Source organism: Alosa sapidissima, chromosome 22 (genome assembly GCF_018492685.1).
Source record: "Alosa sapidissima isolate fAloSap1 chromosome 22, fAloSap1.pri, whole genome shotgun sequence".
Lineage (NCBI taxonomy): Eukaryota > Metazoa > Chordata > Actinopteri > Clupeiformes > Clupeidae > Alosa > Alosa sapidissima.
In genome coordinates this window covers 2615712-2624111 of record NC_055978.1, presented here as the reverse complement: position 1 = coordinate 2624111, position 8400 = coordinate 2615712, and positions in this window count along the sequence as shown.

Genomic DNA, 8400 nt, shown 5'->3' with positions numbered 1-8400 from the left:
GCTACATTGTATTTGGGAAAAGCAAAAGGTATCAGCATAATGTTATATTTTTATTTATTTATGTATTTATCAATAAATTAAATAAACAAAAACATCTCTGTCAGTTCCATGCCGTTTTCAACAGCTATCAAAAACAAAGGTCATTTTTGGATAGATGGATTTTTTGTGAATGTTTCTTCTTCTGCATAAGATTTTAGTCATCTTTAGTTCATGTGATACTTTATTGTCAATGCACAAATTAAGTAACAGTAGTCTGAAACGAAATGCTGTTTTACATCTAACCAGTGGTGCAAATAACTGACAAGTCCCTTGATGAAATGCGTCGCTAGACTGTTCATACACATTTTAACGGGCCAAAGTTGAAGAGCTGTTGTCCGTTGTTGTTCGTGCAAATATACAATAGGCTGATGTTCATGTTCCCTTGCATTGTGTAACTGAGGTCCATGGCTTGTCTGGCTTTCACCAGACCAAGCTCAATCTTTTAAGAAATCAAAAAATAAATAGCGGCCAGATCAGCCTGGGTTCACCCAGCTTAGTCCATAGGCGCCCGATATTGTTTAATTTTCCGATTGAGATATCCACGCTCTGGCTATTCTAAATGCAAAAATGCATCAGGGAGTTATGACAAAACTGTAACTAACAAACTAGATCCTAATAGAAAGCTGTTAGCTTCCCTAAGCTACAGGTAGGCCTATAAGGTAGGCCTATTTACAACATAAATTGTCAAATAAAATCTCCTTTGGAAACCAATGGCTTACGCCTTACAGTATCAATCGGACTTAAACTGCCATATCGTGCAAAAAGTTGTAATAAAATTCACGCAGCTCCATGAGTCAAGGAAAGCGCGAATGTAGCCACTTCTAAATGGGGTAGCCACTTCTAAATGGGGCCCACTACACAGTAGCTTAAGGTGTCAAGTCAAGTCAAGTCGGCTTTTATTGTCAATTTCTTTACATGCACTGGTCATACAAAGAATTGAAATTTCGTTTCTTACTTTCCCATGCAGACATAGACATACTTTAAATACAGACATAGACATACTATAGACATAGCCATAGACAATAAACATTAAATTAAAGTGCAAGACTGAAATATAAAACATGTATGTATCAAAATAGAAATATAGGACAAAAAAAAATAGAGGTAGTTGTGTTGTATATTTATATAGTCTTAACAGTTACATGAAGTTTAAACTTGTACTTGTGTGACCTGTATATTTACATTGATATGCAGTATGCAGTCATTTCAAGTATATCAGGCTTGATGTGAAGCAGCAACACGTTAGGCTGCGCAGTCACAGTGCAGTTCCACAGGGCGGTGTTGGGGGGGGGGGGGGGGTTAGGGTAGACAGGATCCTAGTTTCCTAGGTTCCTGGCTGGCTGGTGGGTGGGGGGGGCTGTCAGTGATGGGAGAGTGGGTAGAGTGTTCAGCATCCTGATTGCTTGGTGGATGAAGCTACTTGCCAGTCTGGTGGTGCGGGAGCGGAGGCTCCTGTACCACTTTCCAGAGGGCAGGAGGCTGAACAGTTTGTGTGCAGGGTGGATTGTATCCTTGACAATCATTAGTGCTTTGCGGGTGAGGCGGGTGGTGTAAATGTCCTGCAGGGAGGGGAGTGGTGCTCCAATGATCCTCTTAGCTGTGTTAACAGTGCGCTGGAGGGTGTTGTCTTTGCACCATTTAGCCAGCAGGTCTACTTCTTCTCTGTAGTGAGCCTCATCGCCCTTAGTGATGAGGCCCACCAGTGTTGTGTCGTCCGCAAACTTCACCAGATGGTTGGAGCTGTGAGTGGTTGTACAGTCATGTGTTAGCAGTGTGAAGAGCAGGGGGCTGAGCACACACCCTTGAGGGGCCCCCGTGCTCAGGGTCAGAGTGCTTGAGGTGTTGTCCCCGACACGTACTGCTCTGCAACAGGAAGTCCAGCAGCCAGTTGCAGAGGGAGGTACTGAATCCTAGCTTGTCCAGTTTGCTGATGAGTTGTTGTGGTATTATGGTATTGAATGCTGAACTGAAGTCTATGAACAGCATTCTCACATATGAGTCTTTATTGTCTAAGTGGGTGAGGGCTGGATGGAGGGCAGAGCAGATTGCATCCTCCGTGGATCGTTTGGCTCGGTATGCAAACTGGAAGGGGTCCAGGGTGGGGGGTAGGGTGGCTTTGATGTGTGACATGACTAGCCGTTCGAAGCACATGATTATGGGCGTGAGTGCTACAGGACGGTAGTCATTGAAGCATGATGGTGATGATTTCTTTGGCACGGGTATGATGGTGGCAGTTTTGAAAAGTGATGGGATGACTGCTTGCTCCAGAGAGGTGTTGAAAATGTCTGTAAAAACATCCTTCAGCTCTTCTGCACAGTCCTTCAACACTCGTCCTGGTATGTTGTCTGGTCCTGCTGCTTTGCGTGGGTTAATGGTGGCTAGTGTCCTCTTCATGCTGGCAGAGGACAGGTACAGGGGTTGGTCGTGGGGGGGAGGTGGGGTTTTCTGTGGGTGAGTGTCATTTTGTGCTTCAAAACGGGCGAAAAAACTGTTCAGGTCATTTAGCAGAGAGGTGTTGTTCTCACAGCTCCGTGGCGCAGGCTTGTAGTCAGTGATGTCCTGTATGCCCTGCCATAGGCTCTGTTCTGTGTGTTGCTAAAGCAGCCATAATGAAATGAAGGTTTCATTGTTTGGATACTTCACACACACATGCTTTTTAATCTCACAGACTACAACTACCAAGCTGGAATCAAAGCACATCGATTCCCCTCTCACACCCTGCACACACTTCAAACAAATAAACAGGCGTCTCAGCCTCACGCATGTTGTGCAAAACTGTATCAGACCGGTGTAACGTTGGTAAATCTTCCATTGCACAGAATGATTTTTGTAGCACGTGCAACAAATGACAGTCGAAAGATACAATTACAGTGCTGCTATCAATTTGCTTGGTATAACCGCATTTATAGTTTTCTACAAATGCAATCAAATTGGCCTCCATCACTCAACCAACGCTAATGGTAACATTATTGTACCTAGGTCCTTATCGATATTATAAGATTAACGTACCTGCAGTAAAAACCAAGCATGTCCGATAAACATTCTAAGATTTATTTCGGCTTCAAGAAGAAATGGGAATTACATTTCATGTGAACATCGTCCTATCCTTATTAGATGTTCGCTGCGGTAAACTACAGTCCTTGTAGGAAGTGTCCATTGTTTTCCCAACCCACTTTTAACTTCCAACAAAATTACGTCTCACTGCAACGATGCGCCATCTAGTGGACAAATGACTACTTATCGCCAATACTGGAAATGCAGCCATGATGATGATGATGATGAATATTTGGCTTTCTTTTAATCCTACTGAATTTGTAATTATGTATCGGCCGTTCTAATACCGATAGTATGTGCGTACCTGTGTGTATGTGCATGTGTATATGTGTGCACCGCCATCTACAGGCCAATGAGTGTGTAGCTACCTCTACTGAAAGATGGCTCGAAGACTGATGTTGCACGAAGTTCACTTTAGTTTATTAGCCTACACAGAAGTTGAGTAAAGCCGTGTAACAACGTAATACGTAGACTAATAACTTTCATAAACTCTTTAACCACTTGTAAACACCTGCAAACACCGTAAGAGCTTGTCAACTCTCCAGTAAAGGAGCAAACTTTTCTTTAAACTACAAAATATTTTAACATGCATTCAGTTCCAGCTTCACATTCCATTCAGCTTCACAGTACTGTTCGTTCTGACACAGGCAGCTTCCTTCCGTAGAAGTGCATGGTAGGATCATGTCAAAATAAAAGTCATTTGAAGTGAAGTGCTCAATAAAAGTCCTTTGTCCCTTTTAAAGTTTTAACATTACTATGCATAAACAAACTATAAAAGTATATACACATAGTATATAAACACACTTATTTAACAGGGTTGCCACCAAATCATGAGTTCACATTTACAACTGGTACGAATGATTTCCATAGAAAATAACCCTGGCTAAACATTCAATATAATCAAAACATCAGTGAATACATTTGAAGGTTATATACATTAACACACTGAGAAATCATGTATTGACCTTAAACACACTGTCAAACACACTGAAATCATGAATTGACACCTTTTAAATCATGAGTGAAATCACTGTGAACCAAACCCCTTTTTTAAATCATGAACTGAATTTTCAACACAAAGCATATTCAGTAGGCAGAATTAGTAAAACATTCTAATCTCAATTCTTAAGTCTCCATTAATAAAACTAGCTTTTGTATGGGACGTTCAACTACTGATGGCTTGCTGATACGCTCACCCTTCTCATTCAGATTTTTGTCTCCCGACTGTATCTTAACCTTTCTAACTAGCCCATCCCTATTTGCTGTAGTCTCCAACACTCTTCCGAGCCGCCACTCATTTCTAGGTAAGTCTTCATCTTTCATCATCACTATGTCGCCTATTTGCAGGTTTCTTTTTGGGACATGCCAGCGTTGTCTTGTGGCGATATTGCCAAGATATTCCTTACACCAACGGCTCCAAAACTGCTCAGCTAGAAATTGTACCTGTCGCCACCTTTTGCGTGTGTACATATCTTCTCTAGTAAACTTGCCTGGTGGTGGTAGCGCTACTGTGGATTTAAGTGTAAGCAAGTGATTTGGCGTGAGGGGCTCTAGACTGTTTGGATCACTTAAATTTGTGACAGTGAGGGGCCTGTTGTTTACTATTGCCATTACTTCATAAAAGAAGGCACGAAGAGCAGAATCATCTATCCTTCCTGGGGAAAGTGAAAGAGTGGTGTTGAGGACAGCCCTTATTGTCCTGATCTGTCGCTCCCACACTCCTCCAGCATGACTCGAATGCGGTGCATTCATAATGAAGTCGCACTGTTTGTTTGACAGAAATGCGGCTACTCGTTCTGGATCAACTTCCTTTAACGCTTCACGTAGTTCATTTCGAGCTCCAATGAAATTACTTCCTTGATCTGACTTTATCTGTCTGACCGTACCACGTATGGAGATGAAACAGCGCAACCCATTGATAAAGGTGTCTGTGGACAGGTCGGTCAGCATCTCAATGTGTATTGCATGAGAAGAGAAACATGTGAAAAGGAGGCCATATCGTTTGTAAGTGTTTCGTCCCTGTTTAACTATAAATGGACCAAAACAATCCATACCGCAATAACTGAATGGCGGGGAGGGGTCTACTCTTTCTGAAGGAAGATCAGCTATTCTCTGTTCTTCAGTGGGTCTCCTGTGTTTTCGGCAGATGACGCACTGTTGAATGTAGGATGCCACAACCCTATTCATGCCTGGTATCCAAAATCCATTTGATCTTATTTCATTCATTGTGAAACCTTTCCCTTGATGTTTAACCTTCTCATGACAGTCAACGATGATCATTTTCGTTATGGGGTGACTCTTGAGAATGACCATGGGGTGTTTAAAGGCATATGATGACGCAGAGTTGCCGAGCCTCCCTCCCACCTTAAGCACACCATCTTCTCCTATGAAGGGGTCAAGAGTGTACAATTCATTGTTCTGTCGTAAAGTTTTTCCTTGTCTTATTGTGTTTATTTCATCTTTGTACATCTCACTTTGTAGAGCCTTAACTATGACACATTCTGCTTTCTTCCTTTCTGTTACAGTAGCTAGGTGGTTTGATTTATCTTTCTTTATCCATCTTAATATGCGAGCGACAGCTTTGGTTGCGCTAGACCGAGAGGAAAAGTTGGACAGACGGTCTGTTAGACCCGGCTGTTCTGTGCTTACGGTGTTTAAGACTCGAGCTACTTTTACCTCTGGATCTCCTACTGACAGCTCTAGTGAGATTTCCGTGGAGAGATCAATATTCTTTTCCCATAAGAACTTGGGTCCGGTAAACCAATTGGATTGACCAACAGTCAATCCTCTCGACGCATGATCTGCCGGATTTTCTTCTGTGGCGATGTAATTCCATTGTTGAGGTGTTGAACTCTGGTGTATTCTCTGCACTCTGTTTGCAACAAACACGTGGAATCGGCGTGCCTCATTGTTGACATATCCAAGTACGACTTTGGAATCTGTCCAGAAAAATTCAGCAATATTTTCATATTCCAGTTCACCGGCTGTCAATTCTAATCTGGGAATGGTAGTCAATTTCATGGGGGCCACTCTTGATTTTGCCATCACCAGAGCACAGTGGATGTTTCCCCTTTGATTGCAGAGTCTTACGTATGAGCACTGGCCATAGCCCACAGTACTTGCATCGGAGAAATGGTGCAATTCTGCCTTGATGACTTCTCCAAAACTAGCAGGTGCATAGCAGCGGGGTATACTTAGTTCCTTTAGATTGGCGAGATCCTCTTTCCAGCACTCCCACCGTGGCTTGAGTACAGGCAGCAAAGGCTCATCCCAGCCAGTGCCCTGTTTACACATTTCCTGCAGGATTCTTTTTCCACCTAGTAGCACAGGTGCAATGAACCCAAGGGGGTCGTACACCGAAGCGACTGTGGATAATATGTTACGTCTTGTGGCAGGTTGATCTTGGAGTTGGATTCTGAACTTGAAGCAGTCAGATTCTCTATGCCACTGGATGCCTAGTGTTCTTTCTAATGGGACATCATCAAAGGTGAACTCAACATCCTTGAACTCAATGCTTGTTCTGATGTAGGGATGCTTTCCATTACGGTTCTATCATTGGACATGAATTTATGCAACCGAAGGCCGCCCTTTGCACAAAGCATTCTCGCCTCTGTGGCTAGTCTTATTGCATCCTCTGTGTTGAGCACACTGGCAACGCCATCATCAACATAAAAGTTCTTCATTATGAACTGAGCCCCAAGAGGGTATTCATCACTGTACTCTTGAGCTAGGTGTTTCAATCCGTAGTTTGCGCATGCGGGTGACGACGTGGTACCAAAGAGATGGACTTTCATGCGGAACACGTCTGGTTTTCTGTCTAGGTCACCCTCCCTCCACCAAAGGAAGCGTAGGTAGTTTCTGTCAGGCTCATTGACATGAAACTGGTGGAACATTTTTTCCACATCGCACATCAGTGCTATGGGGTGTTGACGAAATCTGATGAGAATGCCATTCAGATTGTTGATCAAATCTGGCCCTTGGAGTAGGTGATCATTTAGGCATGTACCCTGATATTTTGCTGAACAGTCAAAGACCACGCGCAGCTTTCCTGGCTTTTTTGAGTGATATACTCCGTGATGAGGTAAGTACCAGGTCTCTCCCTTAATGCCATCTTCTATAGTTTCCTCAGCATCTCCCCTGTCTATGATTTCCTTCATGAAGTCGGTATAATGTTTGTGGAATGTCTGATCTCTAGATAGCCTTCGTTTTAAGTGGTTGAGTCTGATAATGGCTAGCTGTGTATTGTCGGGTAGTGCGGGTCTTCCTTTGAATGGAAGGGGCATTTCGTAATGACCATGACCATTTTTCTTTATGTTGTCTTTCATTTTGTTTAGGAACAGGATGTCATCTTGTGACACTTTCTTACTGTCTTCACTGGTGTCTTTAAAGTCACTTTCTAAGATACGAATGACATCTGCTGGAGTGATCGGGGGGAGCTCTTTAACAGCTACTCGGTGACATAGACTGCTTGTTTGGGACATATCAAGACGTGCTGGTGAATATCCCACTATACTCCATCCGAGATCTGTCTGTATGCCGTAAGGTTCCTCATCACCACCCACGATTACCTTTCTGGGAGCCATAGCCCTTGAACAGTTATAGCCTATCAGCAGACCAATCTCGCAGTCCTGAAGAGGTGGAATTTCTTTAGCGATAGCCACAAGGTGTCTCCAACTCTTGGCGGTCTCACAGGTGGGTATATGAGTCCGATTTACTGGTATGCATTCTCTTGCGTAGGCAGGTGGGAGATCAATGAGATTAGCTGAACTGTAGCTTCTCACTTGAAGGCCTGTTACTCTACTACTTTGCAAAACTGTGCCTTTATCTAACATGGTGGTCTGCTTCAATCTAACAGGATAGGAGTCAGCTTGAAGAGCATCACTCACTGCTTGATCAATAAATGTGGTGTCACTTTGAGTGTCAAGTAGGGCGTATACTAATTTTTAATTGTTTGGATTGTTTTTTGTAGACACCCATACTGGCACAATCATAGAGGTATTAGTAGTCTGACCTGAAGCTACATTTAGAGCTGTGGCGCTTGCATCATTAGGCACTTTATGTGGATGAGCTGATGGAGTAGGCCTTGTATGCTTCACAAAATTGTGGTTGTGTAGACTAGTAGGATGCTTGCCTTTGCAACTGTTGCATGTGTGTCGATGGCGACAGTCTTTAGAATTATGCCCTGGTCGTAGACAACCATAGCAAAGCTTTCTTTCCTGCACAAATTTCTTACGCTCTTCCAGGTCTTTAGCTGTGAATTTAGTGCAATTGTAAATCTGATGTGTACTGTCTTGGCAGAATGTGCAT